An 18,864-nucleotide genomic window follows, 5' to 3' on the forward strand; every position below is an offset into this window, starting at 1 on the left:
TAGCTTTGATATTACAAAGAATGGTAAGTTTCGTGTGTACATATAGCTCAGCTTCACTTAAAAACTCTAGGCTTTTAACTCTTGTGCCAGATATTGAACCTAGGGGTGTCCTACTACTTAACTATAGCCCTAGCCCATTTTGAGACAGGCTCTCAACTAAACTGCCTTGGCTGACCTTGAACTTGCAATGCTCCCACAGCCTGCCAAGTTGCTGGAATTACAGGTGTGCAGCACCATTCCTGGCCAGTTATTTTATCTTGAAACGCATTATCAGAACAATGAGTAAATAAACACTGTTGTGGTAATGGTTCCTGTCCTTAAAAAGTTGTGGGACAATGCTTGTGAATTTTTAGTTTGCTTGTGTTTCACTAGAAACCAGCAGTGAGACCGTAACAGGATAAGGCTGTCCTTCATGTGGCTTGTCCCTAAGAAGTTAGACTTCTGGTTGGATATATGCCATTGTATCCTCGTGTTCATCTAATGGTCTCCAGGTTCTCAGGAAGTGTTTACCTCTCAGTATAAGCTGTTTATATATTCCTCTTACTTTTGTGCTAGGTCTTATCCTCCTTTTGTACGACATGTTAGCAGAGAATGGACATTAGCTTTGGGGCTGGCTGAAAATTGCTTTATTACTTTTATTTGAGGAAGGAGGGAGGAGCAGCTGAGCATTAAACCCCAAGCTGAGGGTTTCAGTGCTAGCTTCCCTCTTGCTTGCTTTGAATGGACTATTTTTTAACTTGTAGATTATTTCTAGCTTTGATATTACAAAGAATGTGGTAAGTTTCTTACCACATGTGGCTTTCAAAAAACAAAACCAAAAAAAGCTCAGTTGGCCCCAATCTTTCTAGAGCCCTGTGATTTAAATGGAGAATAGTACCCTCTCTAACATTTTCCTCTTAGCTCAGAAGAAAAATACTCTAACAGGTGTTTCTCTAGGAAGGGCAGCTGGACCTGGCAAGAGGAACCTCTAAAGCTAGAAAGTGGTCAGAGGGGAGTTTATTTCCATATTTAGGAATGTCAACAATGAGGCAGGGACACATGCTAGTAAGGATACAGTCCTCTTTGTGTGTGGGGGGAACATAGATGTTCCCTTGATTAAAAAAAAAAAATCAAGGTCTCTTGTATATTAAAAGAGGAGTTTGATAAAGCTATTATCAAAAACCCCCAAGGTCTCTTGGTGCTATTTCCCTTTCCTGAGGAGACCTCTTCCGGTTTTGCATTTGCTACTATGTATCTAAATAGCATGCTTGTATCACTTTAATGGATACAAATGTTTTGAATGAAAAGGTGAAAACTTTTTTTTTAAACCATTAAACACAACTTTTTTTCAGGCCAGCCAATGGATAAAGTTTATTTCACTTTTTAAAACTTATGATTGTTACTATTGGTTTTTTTGAGTTGTGCTCTTTCCATGTCGCCCACGCTGGCCTGGAACTTGTGGACTCAGGATTCTCTTGCCTCAGCCTCCTGATAGCTTGGACCCCAGCAGCTGCCATCACACCCAGCTGCAAACTCTGCCTCACAGAGACTTTGGGATAGGGAATTGATGCTGTGTCTAGAGATCTCTGAATTTCTCTAACTGGTCACAGCAGAAATTAACAGTGTGGCAGAAACACCACACTCCTCTGACTGTAGGAGTCAAATCACAGTAGGTTGAGCTGTGCGTGCAGACAGATGAGGCTGCTGTTGGGGAAATTCCAGGTAAGCAGCCAGAGGAAGGGGAAGGTAGACTTGCCCCCCATACAGGAAGTGGGTGTGAAGCAGGGAGTGTGTCCGTTGGTGGCAGTGGGCCTGGAGATCCTGCACAACACTGAGCGCTCCAAGGGCAGAACGTTGGGAGCTGACCCAGAAACACTGGATGCCAGTATTTACATTGTCTTAAATACAGGGGACTAAATAGTTTTACTATTTCTTCATTTCCCTATATGATTTTTAATAAAAATATTATGTTCACTGTAAAGCCATGCTTTTTCTCCTGTTATCGATCCCTTTGCAGGCTTTAGCTTTTACATGGTCATTTTCTTGGGCCCCAACTTTCCTCATAAAGTGGGGAGGCCTGTGTGTTCCTCAGCTCCATCTGCTGTTTTCCAATGAGGGACCTACTCTTGTACCCTTATAAAGTAAACTTGGACGCTCGTGGGAGACATGTTTGAGGTTGGGGATACCAGGGCTTGACTGCTGTTGCTTTAGGAAAGATTCATTATGGAGATGTTCCAAGTACACACAAAGGCAGAAGAATATAATGACCCCCACATACTACAGGCTCCCAAGGAAAATCAACTTTATTCTTGTTTCATCCATTTCCTCCACCTCACACACTTATTTAAAAAAACAAAAACAAAAAACTGGATTATTTTAAAGCAAATTCCAGATTTAAAAAAAATTTTTTTTTGTAGTTGTAGGCAGACAATATGCCTTTATGTTATTTGTTTATTTTTATGTAGTGCCGAGGATCAAACCTAGTGCCTCACATGCGCAAGGCAGGTGCTCTGCCACTGAGCTACAGCCCCAGCCCAGATTTCTTGCCTATAAGTTTCTTCAGAATATGTCTAAAAGATAAAGTGTTTTAAAACATTATTGGCCAGGTGCTTTCTGAAAGCCCCCTTGTGTCCAGAAGTTAGATGGTACATGCCTGTCCTCTCCGGGGCTCTGGAGGCTTAGGCAGGAGGATCACAAGTTCAAAGCTAGCCTCAGCAAAAGTGAGGTGCTAAGCAACTCAGTGAGACCTTGTCTAAATAAAATACAAAACAGGGCTGGGATGTGGCTCAGTGGTCCAGTACTCCTGAGTTCAATCCCCGGTACCCGCCCAGCCAAAAAAAAAATTACTTCCATTAAAAGCACTTGTCTGATAATGAGCAAGCACCCTGCCTGTCCTTCCTGCTTCCACCTTCCATCGTCTCTTCCACCTGGGTCTCCCATTGCTGAGCCAGTGACCAGCATGGCCTCGGTCTCCCCGGTCTGCCTAGTCTGCTTCCAACCTGTCTAGCTTTGTGATTTTGCCTCTTTGCTGTTCACTATGCCTCTGCCATGTTCCCTCCTGCCATTTTGGTGGTGTTTGAGAGGGAGGGAAGGTCAGAGTTCCAATCTGTCTTACCCAGGAATTCTTGACTATGGATGTTTTAGTAATATTTATAGAAAACTTATTGGAGGGCTGGGGATGTGGCTCAAGCGGTAGCGCGCTCGCCTGGCATGCGTACGGCCCAGGTTCGATCCTCAGCACCACATACAAACAAAGATGTCTGCCGAAAACTAAAAAATAAATAAATAAATAAAATTTATTGGAATGTTTATGTTGGAAAAAACCTCTAACAGTTGGGTGTAGGAAGTAGAGAATGAAGGAACACTGCTGGCCCTCCCTCCTGCCCAGCCTTAGTACCAAAGGAGACATTCTGAAGAGTTTGGACATCCCAGGAGTTTGGCCTATGCTGAATGTGCACACTCAGACTTGCAGGTTCTTTCTTTCTGAAAGATGAAGCCTGTATTCAGTGGGAAAGCACCCTTGTGTCCAGAAGCTAGATGGTTCTACTCCTAGAGCGTGTCAGTGTTGAGTCACCTGGTTCGCCCGATGTGGTAGCTGAGCCTCCGTGGGTGTCACAGTCATGCACTTCTTACTTGCAAGTTGCTCTAGATGTTGCAGGCTGGGCTAAACTGGGCCAAGAGAGTGCTTTCAATAGTTCATTTCCAGATTGTCAGGAAATAAAAGGATCTTCTCTCAGACTCTGCCTCCCCCTTTTACCTTCAGGCAATAGAAAGCTGATTAAAGACCAAAGGTGACAGGTAAGACTGCTCTGAAGCCGGGTGATGGTGCTCCCTGTACAACCTGGTGTGTGGGGTGCCTGGCTCATCAAAGCTGCTTTCTGCTGTCATGTTTGTGTGGAGTACAGAACATCTGCAAATATCTTAATGCCAGTGGTTTTCTCTTGGCTCTTATCAAATCCTGTTTAGCTCCAAGTTTCTCAAGGTTACTGAACTTATTCCCGAGATCTGAAGTCTTTAACCTTCCATCCACCTGAGACAGCAAGACATATGAAGAGCAGGAAAGAGTCCGGGAGCTGGAGATGGCGGAGGTAGTCGTACCAAACTCGGTTTCATGGCAGAGGAGACTTTGGAGACTTTATTAACAGAGTCTAGGTGCATACTAAAGCACAGCACCGGAGCTGTGCCTTGGTGGTAGAGCTCGCCTTTCTGATGACTGGGCTTTTGTGTAAGCCCCTTCTATTCAGATCTTTTTTTTTTTTTTCAAATATATTTTTAGTTGTTGATAGACCTTTATTTATTTATATACAGTGCTAAGAATCAGACCAGTGCCTCATGCGTGCCAGGCAGGTGCGCTATCGCTGTGCCCCAGCCCCATATGGAGGTAGTTCCTAATCTCTTCAGAACACTGATATGGTGCAGAACGCTACTCATTAAAAGGAGCAAGAGTGTTGTTTCCTGGGAATGGCTGAGACGGTAGCAAGATCTGTCCTCTCAGGGTATTATTGCTAAAGACCTAGATAGCAGGTCTCCGCTTCCCGTTGGTTCTATTTCTAGAAGCAAGCGAAAGCTCTCTAATTGCAGGCTGCTGGATGGCTCCGCATGTTTCCCACTGTGCTAATTGGAAAAATATCATTTTCGACTAGTCGTGTCCTGCTTGCAAAATAATAGTTGGCAGCTGAGTTGTCAGTTCTGTTCCTCAAGTGAATAGTACCAGAGTTTTCGCACCAAGGGTAACGAGCGGATCTTTGGAACTCTCCGGTCAGCCCATGTGGGGTGCAAGGTCCATGGAGAGCTGACTTCAACCCTGTTGGACAGTCTCTGTTGACCCCATCTCTTCTCCCAGGAATAATTATTGAACTGGATTTTAGTTCTGTTTTCTTGGAGGGCCAGATGCTGGGACGTTCGCCAGCAAGCCCGTTGGTGGCTGTGCAGGCCAGGCCTTGTGATTTGCAAGCAAGGTTCTTGTCTTTTAGCTGAAGTCCTGACTTCTGGCAAGGTTCCCATCAGACTAGTGTGGGTGGCCTTCATGGGTTTTTGAAAGTACTCCCCGCGTGGGATCATAGGGTGAGTGACACTTGTGGTAGAGCCTTGGGGTTTCCTGGAGTGGTTCTGCTACGTTCTACCCCATCACTGTCTACACAGAGACAGGCTGTGAAGTCTGTTTCCCCTGGAAGCAGAGATCTTAGGAGTCAGTGGGTTGCCTCCCATGTCGATGTCGCGGCGTAGTGAGGAGCATGCACTTCGGAGCCAGAGTTCCAATTCCAGCTCCAGCACTTTGAGTTGTTTGACCTTTCTAAGCCTCTGTTCTCTCATTTAAAGATTGGTGATGATAAATAACAGTGCTCATGTCACAGGACTTCATGAGGATTAAATAAAATGATGCATGTGATGTGTATAGTGCCTGACTTTTTGAACACCTCTTCAAAGGTGTGTATTAACTGTCCTCATTCTTCAAATAGAGGCATGTTACTTTTCTTGACATGGTAGTATTCCACTTGTCATTGATGCCCTAAGGTGTCTTTCCTGACCCGTGTGACAAGTGATTTTCCTAAACTATAACTTCATGTCTTAAGTCTGAAATGAAAGATTTAATTTTGGCAGATTGCTTTGAAAACCAGAGTGTATGACCCTGTATTAATTCAGATTACCTTAAACTGTGAGTGACAAAAAACTTCAAGAACAAAGAGGAACTTTCTCTCACAGATACAAGAAGCCCCATGCTGTTCTGATGGCTCCCTGACCACCACAGTACAAAGAGGCTCTCCTTTCTTTCTTTCTTTCTTTTTAAAATTATTTTAGTTATTTGGTACTAGGATTGAACCCAGGGTGCTTCACCACTGAGCCATATCCCCGGCCCTTTTTTATGTTTTGTTGGATGTGGGGTCTTGCTAAGTTACTTGGAGCTTTGCTAAGTTGCTGAGGCTGGCTTTGATCCTCCTGCCTCAGCCTCCTATGCCACTGGGACTACAGGCATGTGCCATGCACCCAGCTAGGGGGCTCTTCCTGCCTATTCCAGCCTCAGCCTGTGGTGGCACCTTCAGAGAGCAGGACCGGGGCTAGGGATATGGCTCAAGCGGTAGCGCGCTCACCTGGTATGCGTGTGGCCCAGGTTCGATCCTCAGTACCACATACAAAGATGTTATGTCCACTGAAAACTAAAAAATAAATATTAAAAAATTTTCTCTCTCTCTCTCTCTCTCTCTCTCTCTTTAAAAAACAAACAAACAAAAACAGAGAGCAGGACCCAAGGGGTCAATGTATTATTGGTCTGACCACATCGTGCTACCCAGGCGGGCAGGAAACAGCTTGTCCTCATGTGCTGTGTACAGCCAGAGCAGTGCGAACCCCACTCCCAGCACCCGTTTCTGTGCCAGGATCCAGTCGGGAGGTAGAAGTCAGATATTTTAGCCAAACATTAGAGTTTAGAATGCTGCTTGTTAACTAGGCATGACCAGGTCACTGAAGTGGCAAGAAATAACCGCTCAGGCATGAATGTTGCGGTCACCAAGTGCAGAGGCTGGAATCAAGACTTGGGCAGCTTGGAGAGACGTGAGGCTGAGCTGGGCCCCTGTGATGGGCTCGGTGGAGGCCTGTAGGCCTGGGCCAGCCCATGGCAGGGCGCTGCCCCAGGGGAGGTGATGAGGGGCCAACAGGCTGGTTCTGTGAGAACTGAGGAACTGCACACAAGACTCACAGTGACCCCTGTGCTGGGAAACTGTCACTCCTAGGCGAGGCGACATTGCAAGACTAGCTTTTCCAAACAGGAGCTGGCGAAGGGTGCACTTTTCCTTCCTCCAGCCCTGCAGTCTCACTCCTCCTTGGCAGCAGCTGGCACCAAGAGAGCCTTGCCCAGCATCAACGGCAGAGTCTGAAGGCCGGCTTGGAAGCTGTGTGGGGGCAGCTCCTGGCAGGTCCCTCCACTGAAATCATCTTTTGCCCTGTGCAATGACGAATGACACTCAGAGCCTGTGTGATCATCCTATGGATGTTGTTGCCCACTCTCCAAATGACCAGGTGGGCCAGTGGTTCTCAGCCTGGGCTGCACAAGGGACCCCCCTGTGTCGCTCAGGCCTGGCTCCCACCCAGGGCCCCGTGACTTGATTGGTGTAGGTGTGGCCTGGGTGTTAAAAGATTTTAAAAGCTCCAGTGGGGAACAGTGTGCTTCTAGGGTGGAGAACCCTGAAACAGGAGCCCGGATGGTCACGTGGGGCGGATCCACTGGCTAGGAAGGAGGAAGTAGAGCTGGGAATGTGGTAAGACCTGCTTTCAAATCGGCACCTCCAAGCCCATCCACTGTTGGTGTTTGACCACAAGCCTAGTTTATAGGTTTATTTCTCACCTTCAAAATTAATGACTATTCTCAACGCCTAATTGAACTCTCCTGGTTCAGACAGATAACCAAGTTCAAGGTGCTTTCCACGACTTTGGTCACAGCTTGTTTGAGCTTGGTAAAAAGGGAAATGCCTCTCTCTGTCTGAAGGATGGAATGAAGGAGAGAACCCTGAAGATGAGACGATAGCAAGGTGTGGACAGTCTGAGTAAAGGGACAACATCACAACTTCCATGAGCCTCTGCCACCTTTTAAGCACTGTGCTACGTACTAGGTAAAAAGTAGGTCTTTAAGACTTTTTGTTGGGTTGGGGATGTGGCTCAAGCGATAGCGCGCTCGCCTGGCATGCGTGCAGCCCAGGTTCGATCCTCAGCACCACATACAAAGATGTTGTGTCTGCCGAAAACTGAAAAATAAATATTAAAGAATTCTCTCTCTCTCTCTCTCTCTCTCTCAAAACAAAACACCCAAAACTTTTTGTTGTGAAATCTTTCAGACATAGGAAAGGTACAGAAATAAGGAGGGCTGGGGATGTGGCCAGTAGTACATGCTTAGCATGCAAGAGTGCCTGGCTTTAATCCCCAGCACCAACCAAACAAGAAGTCGAAAGCAAATGAAAGGAATAAATAACACAGACTCTGTACCCACGATACAACTTCAGATTTTAGGGTCTGGATTGCTTTCCCCTTGTCCAATTTCAGACTGAGTTTTGTGTTCATTATTTTTTCTCTTGACTGGACACATGTACACCTGCCGGTCAATAACCTATGACATTGTGCAAGACTTGAAGCCACACATGAATCATGTCTTGCACATGGCTTTCTTTTGGCTTCACTCTGTAGTTGTGAGTCTCCTCTGTGTCATCACCTGGGGCTCTGGCTCAACATGACCGCAGGGCTCTTGGTTATCTCTTGCCAACATGTAGATGGTTTCCAGTTGTAGGCAATTACAAAGACTGCTTCCTTCGCATTTCCCCCTGCTGAGGACTGAACCCAGGCCTCCCAGGGCCTCCTGCATGCTGGGCTACTGCTCTACCGCTGAGCTGCCCGGGGCCCCTCCATTAGCATTCCTAGTGGGTCACGGTGAGCACCAGTGAGAGTGATCTAGGAGCAGCTTTGCATACCGTGGCACACGCTCATCTTTAATCTTGAATATTGCAAAATCCATCTGAGACTTCACCCAGTCGCTGCCCTCGTCCTCTGTGAGTAAGTCTCAGTTCTGTGCCTTTGCCAACATTTGGTATTGACAGACTTTAACAGTTTTGCCAAAAGTCATTGCTCAGCCATCTCTGAGGCGGCCTTTTCATTTTAGGTGCAGAAACTGAGCGTCAGGAATCAAACAGCTCGTCGCTCCTGGCCACGGTAGACACTACAGAGGGCTGGTTCTGACCTGGGCTTGCTGGATCCTGCAGCTCTCGGTGACGGTGGAGCCACTGAGGACTGGAGAGCTTCCAAACTGGTGACGGGGATGAGTGGGTGGGAGTGGGTGGGAGGTGGGCCAAGGACCAGGCCTAGGAAGGAATATGGGTGCTGGGCAAGAAGAATATGAGGAAGTGCCCGAGGCGAGAAGGGCTGGTAATGGCGTGTCAGTGGCACTGCGTATGCCAGACTGGTGTGGGAGGATGCCAGGCAGGTTAGGACGCTTTGACCTTCTTCCCACAGAGGGGATCTGGCCTCCTCTCTTACAGCTAGATGGGTTCCCAATGCTTTGCTTCCTAGAGTTTGGCAGAAGTGGCTGCCAGTGTCCAAGTCCAGGCCCTAGGAGTGGCAGTTCTCATTTCCCTTCTCATAAACGCTGGCTCTGGGGAGAGGTAGTTATCGTAGAGATCTGACTGTCCCTGCTCATCACCAGGGAGGAACCAAGGTCCCACCCTCCTCTCTCCAGCCAGCAGCCAGCTCCACTCGCCAGTGTGTAGAGTGCCAGCTTGGAAGTTGACGCTTCGGCTCCAGGCGAGACTCACCTTGCACCAGGTGAGCAGAGAAGGGTGCTGAGCCGGGCCCTTCCCAAGTTGCTGGTCCTCCATGTGGGCAAAAATAAATGCTTGCTTATGTAACAACCGGTGGAGGTCTAATTAAGGCCCAAGCAGAAGGGAAGACGCTTGGATCCTCACAGATGTCACGAAATAGGTGTATTTCATGCATTTCAAAGTTTTAAATCCACCTATGACAAGTCTTTTGAGTGCGCTCTCCCCATGTTATAAAACAGTCCATTAGAAGTCACCAGCTCACGGGTCCCAGACCACTGTTTTCATTTTTTCGTGTTCTTCTCTGGAGTGCATATTTAATTCATAATTAAATATGTAATTATGGAACAGGTAGATGCAATTTAGATTTCCTGTGCCATGTAATTTTTAGATGGTTTGGCCAAAGGGAAATCAGACAGTAATTAGGGTGCTGCAAATTAGTTGTGAGTGGCATTAATGGGGCCCACACACTTCGCCTCCCGCACTCCTCAGCAGCGCAGGGACTCACATCTTGAGGATGAGAAGACTCGGGCATGCTAGAGGTTGGGAAGGCAATCCAAGGTCACACAGCCTGCACGCTAGGGGACGGCCTCATGCTGGTGGAGAAAGTGGAAGCAAAGCAGGGACCGTCCGTCTGGCGTCCATTCCAGAGCCAGTCAGCCAGCCAAGCAAGAGCATTTCCAAGCCCTAGAAAAATAAGCCTGCAGTGCCAAGTGCAGTGCCCTCCCAGAGTGAGCCTGGAGACCATTTCAGGACCAGGGGACAACTCAGTATGCGCCTGGGCAACGGCTCCTCCAGTAAAGCCAGCAGCCAGCAGAAGATCCAGACGCCACAGGGACAGAGAAGACCATTGAGACACTTTGTGTGCACAGAGGAGGGCGTCCCTACTGTGGAACTGGTGGCCTGTGCTTTGGGGTCTTCAAAGCCAATAGAAATAAGGGGGTGAAGGAAGATGAAAACAAAGCCCAAGAGCTTAGTCTTGCTTTGTCCTTGGTAGCAATGTCTCTCTACCCCTTATTTCTGGGGTTTCTTTGCTGGAGTCTTGTGCTTTTACGATTTTCTATATGAGTGAACCAAGGGTGATGGACTCAAGAGCCCGGTTTGCAAGCATGGCTTTAAGGGTGACATGCTGCTGTTTTCTGAGCACCTGGCCTGCAGCGCTGGCTTCCCTGGGCCACCCTGTGCTGTGGCAGTGCCGTCCACCCTGATCGTGCAGGGAACCCAGGGCACGTGGAGCCCAGCACAAGCCTGGGGTCCCAAGTCTGGGGTCCCCAGCCTGTGTAAGAGGGGGCTCATCTGCCCTAGCACCCCACCCCCACAACCATACAGAACTTTCTGTCAGTGACTAATCTACTTGATGAGGGAGGGTGACTAGAAGGGGCTGGGACTCACAGATGCAACGCGTGTTGTAGAGAGATAGGGAGGCGGTTCCAGGTACTGCCTTTGCAAAGCCCCTGGGCTGACACGGGATGAGGGCTTGTTTCCTTCCTCCTTCCCTTCTGAGCCTCATCCTGGCACCTGGAGCTGCCAAGCAGCTCAGGAAGGGCAGGGCTATGCAGGCCAGCTGGTGTCACCAGGGTACTTTTTGCTATAATAGCTATAAATTGTTTCCTAGACAAAACATTGTTTCATGACCTCTGCCCCTCAGAGCACTGCTGGAACCTGGCCTGGCCTGGCTTTGGGGCTCTAGTTCCTGATGTAGGTCACATATATCTGCTCTGCCTCCACCTGTTAGCATTGCCCCGGGACGGATGGGGCCTTTGGAAGCTGAGATTGGAAAGAAGTTATAAAGATGTTGTAAGGACACATGATGTTGTGAATCTACTGAAGACAAAGCAGGCAGTGTCTCCAATGACACAAGTATTTCCAGCGTGTTTCCGTTGTGTACCTTCGAGAAGTCTGGTGCGGGACATCCTTTCCTCCCTTCTCAGCAGATGCAATTCTAGTGGCACTTCAGTGACTCCAGCTCTGTGACAAGTGCTTCTGTCCTCCAGGATGGATGTGTGAACCACTCTGGTCTGCCAGGGTGACTTGCTGGATTTTGGCTGGGATTCTATTTTTTTACTTTCTTTTCTTATTTTTCAACTGGGGATTGAAAACAGGGGTGCTCAACCACTGAGCCACATCCCTAGCCCTTTTTTTTTTTTTTTAACTTTTGATTTTGAGACAGGGTCTCACTAAGTTGCTTAGGGCCTCATTTATTTGCTGAGGCTGATCTTGAACTTGCAATCCTCCTGCCTCAGCCTCCCCTGCGCCTTCCTTTGCTGGGATTCTGGAGCAAAGAATTTGCGGCCACTTTTATATCCATCTGAGAAGCACAGAGTCCCAGCCTTTGCCAAGGAGCCATGGAAAGAAGTGAGCCCTGTAATCTCTTTAAACTGCTGGATGAAGCCTCCCTGGGGGCTCTTCTATCATATGGGCCTATAAATATCTTTTATTGTTTAAGCAGGTTTGTGTTTTCTGTTGCTTGCAGCTGAAACCATCCTAACTGGTACTCCTGGGATGAGGTCACTACTTGGACCTGGGCTGTTTAACAGAGACAAAACCCTGACACTAAAGAAGACAAGTCAGTCCCCAGGCCCAGGCTGGGAAGACTATCCCAGTGCCAGCCCTGGGCGTGGGCCTGGGGAGGTAGCCCTGACCCGTTCATCCTGCTCTCCCTGGCAGAGATGGGACCTACGTTCCCTGTGCCTGGGCATCGAGCAGTCGAGCTACTTACTGGGGCTTAAAGGTTGCTTCCCTAGAGGGCTGTGTGAGGCCCTAGGGACGACAGAAGGCTAAGCACCTGTGGATGGTCACAGGTGTCCTGTCCTCCCCGCCTGTCTCCCCTTCCCACCTGTACCAGGGTTCAGAGCCCTAGCCCTCGTCCTGCTCTTGTTCTGTCCTCCTTCCTCTGGTCTCACTCGATGATCCCGGGCAGGGTTCCCAGGCCCTGTCCGGCGCCCTCCCTTCTATCAGCCTCGGACAGCTGTCCTGCCAGCCCCTCCCATGTGCACAGCCCGCCCGCCAGCAGCAGGGACACAAAGGTGCCCCCACCCCACCCAGGTTCCATGAGATTAAGTCTACTCTGTGGAGGATTAGAAAAGAAAGAGCGGCTGGGAAAACAAGAATGTAAACTGATTTAAAAGTTAATACAAAACCACACAATAAAAACTGTTTGGAACTACGAGTTCAAGAGTAGGCGTCATCTTATTGGAACTGAGTAGAAAGTTCTGGAACAGAACCAAGCATACCTTATGTCTAAGAATGTACTGTGGGGTGAGTGGCATTTCCAGTCAGTGGTCTCAATGGGGGCATCTTTTGCCTCCTTGGGGACACGTGGCTCAAGGGTAGGGTGGTTTGGTTGTCACAGCTGGGGGATACAGCAGGTGTGATGGAGACCAGGGTGCTGCTACCTCCTGCGCTGCGATGCACAGACACCCACAACAGGGCCACCCAGCCCCATGGCAAGCATGCCACTCTGAGGGACCCTGGGAGGAATCCAGAGCTGGTGAATCACCTCAGAGGAGGAAAGGCCTCAGAACCCTCTGCAGCTAAAATGACTCAAGTTATTAAAAATACACTTTAATAAGTGGAATCCTTAAGGTCTTTAAAGAGATTTGGAAGAAAATACAGACACATTTTTATCCTCATGGTGTGCAGAAAGGAGGAGGGAGGGGCTGGGCTGGGGCTCAGAGGAGAGTGCTTACTCCCGTGTGAGGCCCTGGGTTTGATCCCAGCACCACACAAGAATTAATAAAGGGCTGGGGATGTGGCTCAAGCGTTAGCGGGCTCGCCTGGCATGCGTGTGGCCCGGGTTCGATCCTCAGCACCACATACAAACAAAAATGTTGTGTCTGCCAATAACTAAAAAATAAATATTAAAATTCTCTCTCTCTTTAAAAAAATGAGTTTAAAAAAAATAGTGAGGAGCTAAGCAACTCAGTGAGACCCTGTCTCTAAATACAATACAAAATAGGGCTGGGGGTGTGCTTAGTGGTTGAGTGACCCTGAGTGCAATCCCTGGAACCAAAAAAAAAAAAAGAATTAATAAAGACACTGTGTCCATTGACAACTAAAAAAAAAGAAATGATGAGGGAAATACTAACAGAATTTACTCTGTAACTATGCAAAAGGACAATACAGGCAATATAAAAAACCAGCCAGGGCTGTAACCTGTGAGACAATGGATTAATTTTCTCAATGCAAAGAGCTGTTATAAATAATTAAGAAAACTGTGCAATAAGAAAATGAACAAAGGAAATGCACAACTAGGAAGATTATTAAAACAAATATATATGGCAAGCCAGCCATGAACATGTTCAATTTTCTCTCGTAAGCAGATAATCAGAAATGTTACCTATTAAACTGGAAAAGAAAAAAATATGAAATCACCTCTATGTTAGGGTGGGTTGAAGAAATGGCTACCCTGTTATTGGTGGGTGGTACCAAGGTAGAACATCTGGAAGAGCGGTTGTCGATATCACAGCCTTAAAAAGGAAATAATCATGAAAGTGAAAACAAACAAAACCCCCAAAGGCCAAACCAAACCCCTTCAAGAGGGATCAGTGTAGCATTGTCAACCCAGAAAGACTGGAGAAAAACCTAAGTGCCCCAGAATCAGGGATTGGTCACAAGTCCACTTGATGGAATAGCTCGAGGCATTAATGACACTGTCATCAAAGTGCGGAGGGGCACTTGCCTTGGAAGAATGCTTGCAATTTATTCAGAAGAGGAAAAACAAATTAGAAGACATTGTAATAGTGTTACATTTTTGTAAGAGGAAAAAAGTGTGGAATATGTTCACAGGAATGGAAAAAGGACTCTTTAGGAAAGGGTACCAGTCAGTTGGTAGACTTCTCTCTAGTTGGGGGAATTGTGGGCTATTATTTGCCGGTTTTCTGCAATTTTTGAAAATTTCTAGAAGATGCTGCTTTGTGATAAGAAAAGAATGCTCTTCTAAGATTTCAAAGGAAGAAGTCTGAGGCAGTCTCGGCTTTCAGTCTTTGGAGCATGCCCTTCACTTCTGCCTCTGCAGCTTCCGTCCTCCTGCTTGCAGGGTGGGGCTGCGTGTCTGAGGCCCTCCCATTGCCCACAGTCACAGCTCCTGTTGTGGAAGGCTGACAGGCCACAGTCCTCCCTGGACCAGCCACCTCCTCCAGGTGATCATGAATTTCATCAGCTGTTACAGAAGAAGATTCTGCCCAACCATCAACTCTCAGCTTCATAGACAAAATTGTAAGCCCAGGGTCACGTACACCTGAATAGCCTGCTGCTGAGCCACTGGGGAGAGACTGGCAATGGAGTCCCAGCAGCACAGCAACTCGGAGGACATCTCCGCAAACATCACAAAGATATTTTAGTATCACAGCCAGTTCTAACACTGTCAGGCAGTATTAATGGATGGATTGTATTTAAAGTGCTTTTCTGAATGAGTGTAAGGTTTTCGAGCTGAACTTGAGCCTGGATAGTGTGCTTCTTATCTTTGAGGTCACTGTGAAGGTTAAGTGTTTGAGTTTAAACACAGGAGGCGACACATGCATGCAGGACATGGTTCTGACTGATCAGAGTACTCATTACTTGTTTTCTTTTGACCCAGCTGCAACCGATATTCATCTTTGGAGATTCTGAGACTCTTCTCACCCAGCGCCCTTACTGGTTTGTTTTTTGGTTTTGGTACTAGGGATTGCATCCAGGGGCACTTAACCACTGAGCCACATCTCCAGGCCTTTTTATTTTTTATTTAGAGACAGGGTCTTGCTGAGTTGCTTAGGGCCTCGCTAAGTTGCCGAGGCTGGCTTTGAACTTGAGATCCTCCTGCCTCAGCCTCCCAAGCTGCTGGGATTACGTGCGCCACCATACCCAGCTGCCCTTGCTGTTTTCAGTTCCCTGGATAAAATATTATCCGTCCTCAGCCCAGAGCCCCCTTCTTAGTCTGACACATGTGAACCCCCTTGGGCGGCCGGGAGCTGGAAGCAGCTTGCTGTATGCGTCCCCTCTGGACTAATTTGCGTTTTGTACCAGGGTTGGGGGTTCCTTGGTGCCTTCTCATCCTCTGCTCAGGGCCTCTCCTGCCTTTTGAAGTAAGTGCTAGTGGTGGTTGGGGTGGGCTGCATGGTCTTTCATCCCAGGCTCCTGTGGTCAGTGGTGCAGGGGGCCTGGCTTCCCTCTCCACTGCTGCCCGAGGGTGAGGCGCGACACAGTGAGTGAAGGGCCTTACTGGCCCCTCTCTCCACCCAGAGCCAGGGACAGGCAGGACTCTGCTCCCACTGCCCAGGGCTGGCCAGCTTCCCATGTCACCTGCTGTCCCCTACATCTCGCTGTGGCGACAGACATTGAATCTGAAGCAGTGGACCCCTGGACGGCCCGCACAGCTGGCTCTCTAATGACGAAGCTCCGTGCCAGGCAGTGGGCATTCCTCAGGGATCAAGGTGAGTGTGTCACCCCCTTTCCCAGCTGCCTGGGACCTGCATTCGGGGCTGAGAGAGGAGAGTGACATCACCTGCCCAGCTGGCCTGAGCTCCTTGGGTGCCCGCACCAAGGCTGTGGGGAGACAGACGGACAGAAGCTGTGTTTGCTCTTCTCTCAGATGCTAGGAGTGGCCCTCAGTCTAGTGTGTCCTGGATCCAGCTGGCCCAACGAGGGTCACCCGGCTGCACCACTCCTCAGTGCCACTGAGCTTGCACACTGAGTGAACCTGACACCAGGCTCCCACTCAAAACCCTTCCTCCACTTACTTACTTATTTTTTTTTCTTTCCACACTTTTTTTATTGGAGCATTATAGTTGTCCATGATGATGGGATTTGTTGCCACATATTTGCATGCACCCAATATAACAATATAATGTGCCAATATCGAGCTCTTCCATTATTTTCTAACATCAACTTTATGGAGGTACACTTCACGTACAATAAAGTACTTCCATTCTGACTAAAAATTGTAAACCTCAGCACAATCAAGAGAAAGTTTCATCACTCCCCAGCTTCCCTCTGCTCTTGTCATCCCTCTCTGCTTCTGCCGCTCCTTCTTCCCCACTCCTTTTCCTCTCTCTCTCTTCCTTTCTTTTACTGGAGAGTAAGCCCAGGGCACTGAGTATTTCCCTTTTGGTTGGTGAATAACATTTCATCGAATGGGCATACCACATTTGGGGTTTTTTGGTGTGTGTGGTCCTGAGGGCTGAACCTGGGGTGTTCTACCAATGATATCTCCAACCCTTTTCATTTTGAGACATGGTCTTGCTAAGTTTACCAGGCTGCACAGTTTTTCAATGTCTCTCTTATGTTTGTCCTTGCAACAGATGGTCTTTTAAACCAAAGGCATGACCCTCAGGGCTGTTGGAGGTCTAGGAACGTGCTGGGTTTTCTAGTTCCTGCCTCTCCCTGCTGACTGGGGCTTTTCCCCACCCCATCCTTGCTGAAGAGCAGAGCAGAGGACCTCTTCTGCTGTTGTTTAATATTACTTAAAAGTAATCATTTATCGCATAAGTATCATAAAACAACCTCAAGACATGCCAAATAAGGGGAAAAAAATACACAAAAAGCCATGCATGCGGTCCCGAGAGCTCACCAAATTAAGATTCCCAGCTGATGTTAGCAGACTACCAAGTCCTTACCACCTGCCTCTTCCAAAGGCTCTGCTTTTTGCCAAAATGAATATTTTACTTTATCTTTTATGTAGACACTGATATGCTTGTAGACATTACATTTCTTTTTTAAAATAAGTATTTTTAAACTTTGGAAAAAATAATACATGAATATGGTTAAAAAGAATTCAAAGAAAAAATTCAAAGCAAAATGCCTTCTTTTCTCCGTCCTCCTCTTTTCTCAGGGACAGCCTCTGGGAACGAGTCTCCTTCCGTGGTCACAACGCCCAAGACATAGGTCGTCTGTAACCTGAGTAAAACCTGGCTTCCTGTTCTTGCCTGAGCACAGTGACATGGCCAAAGGAAATGACCTGGCTCCACTTCCAAACTGGCCTAGTCTCCCCAGGTCTCCGTGAAGGTCCCCTGAGAGCATCAAGGAGAGCGTGCAGCTCATGTCCATGGTCCGGGTGTTTCCTGCTGGACAACATGGGTGCTCACAGACCCTGGCTGCTCACGGTCCCGGGGCTCTGCAGGCAAGAGCAGCCCCACGCCCCGAGGTCCAGGGGTCTGGTTAGAAGGGCACAGTGCCGGTAGCTGCAGCCCGCAGCAGCTGCTCTGAATCCTGGGTGCCAGCTGCGAGGACCTCCTGACTCCTGCAGATGGGTTCCTCAGACACAGACAGGGCTTTAGCTGCTGGGTGTCCCTAAATGATGAAAATCGCCTTCTGATATACACTCTGCAAACTCAAAAATGCCGTCCCTCGGGTGTCTCCAAAGTCTCGGCTCTCTCTTCTAGGTTCCCATCAGGCTCTGTCCCCTGTGAAATGCCCTTCCTCCCCAGGAGGTGGTGAAGAAACCCGGCTGTTGGGTTTAATGATTCTGTCCCCGCCATGTATACACATGAGAGGGACCAAGACATGCGTGTTTTCCATGAGTGCACAATGGCTGGCCTCTTGCTCTGAAGGTCGATAGGAGCCAAGTCCATCCTGCACACCAGCACTCTGCCTTCTTGTCTTGACGGCTGACGGTGAACAGACGGTGACTTCTCGAGAACGTCTTCTCCCGTGGGCTTTAGGAACTCCAACAGTGCTGTGTCCTCTCACTGTGTAAGAGGGGATATTGCTCAGCCCAACTGGAGAAGAGTTCCTGTCCCTGACACCTTGGTGGGAGGCCTGGTGGGCTGGGTGGCCTCCCAGGGGCTGCTTCCTGCCAAGTCCCACGTGCCTCATGGGTGGACGTGCAGAATGAGGCTTGGCAAGAGATCTGTCATGAGAAATGTCCAACAAACAGGAACCATGTCCCTAGGGCTCTCCACGTCCTGTGCCGCTGTGACTAGCCATTCCTGGGAGCTGGGAGCCTTGGTGGAACCCACAAATGGCTAAATTCGAGGAAATGGTGCTGGGAACTTAACAGTGTGGCACAATATCTTTTAGCCACTTAAAAAACGACTGAGCAATTCAAATCACATTGCTAGCAACAGGCTTGGAGGTCAGTCCTTTCGCTACTGGACTGGAGAGAAGGTGTTTGTCCTCTGAGCTCCCAGCACCCACTCACCTTTTTCCTGGTGAATTGCCTGTTCCAGGTCAGAGGACTTGGGCTCTGCTGGACTTGATGGTGCAGCCTGAGGCTGGAGCCAGAGACACATGGCCCACGCCCACACATTCCATAGACACCTGACTCACACCAGCCAGTTCCTGTGGCTGGACTGGAGCGGCAGAGCTCATGTTGCTAGGGACCAGCAAGCCTGGACTTGGCCTCTGGCTTCTGCAGCAACCGGGGCAGCAACCGTGACCACAGGAGCCACTTCCCAGGTCCTCCGGGCCTGCTGTGCATAACCCCCTGCCTTGGGCCACTGCAGGACCTGCTCTGCACACCCCCCTGCCTTGGGCTACCTCAGGACCTGCTGTGCACAGCCCCTTGCCTTGGGCCACCTCGGGGCCTGCTGTGCATACTCCCTGCCTTGGGCCATCTCGGGGCCTGCTGTGCACAGCTCCTGCCTTGGGCCACCTCGGCTGCTGCCTAGCTGCTTCA

The sequence above is a fragment of the Urocitellus parryii genome, chromosome 12 (genome assembly GCF_045843805.1).
Source record: "Urocitellus parryii isolate mUroPar1 chromosome 12, mUroPar1.hap1, whole genome shotgun sequence".
NCBI lineage: Eukaryota > Metazoa > Chordata > Mammalia > Rodentia > Sciuridae > Urocitellus > Urocitellus parryii.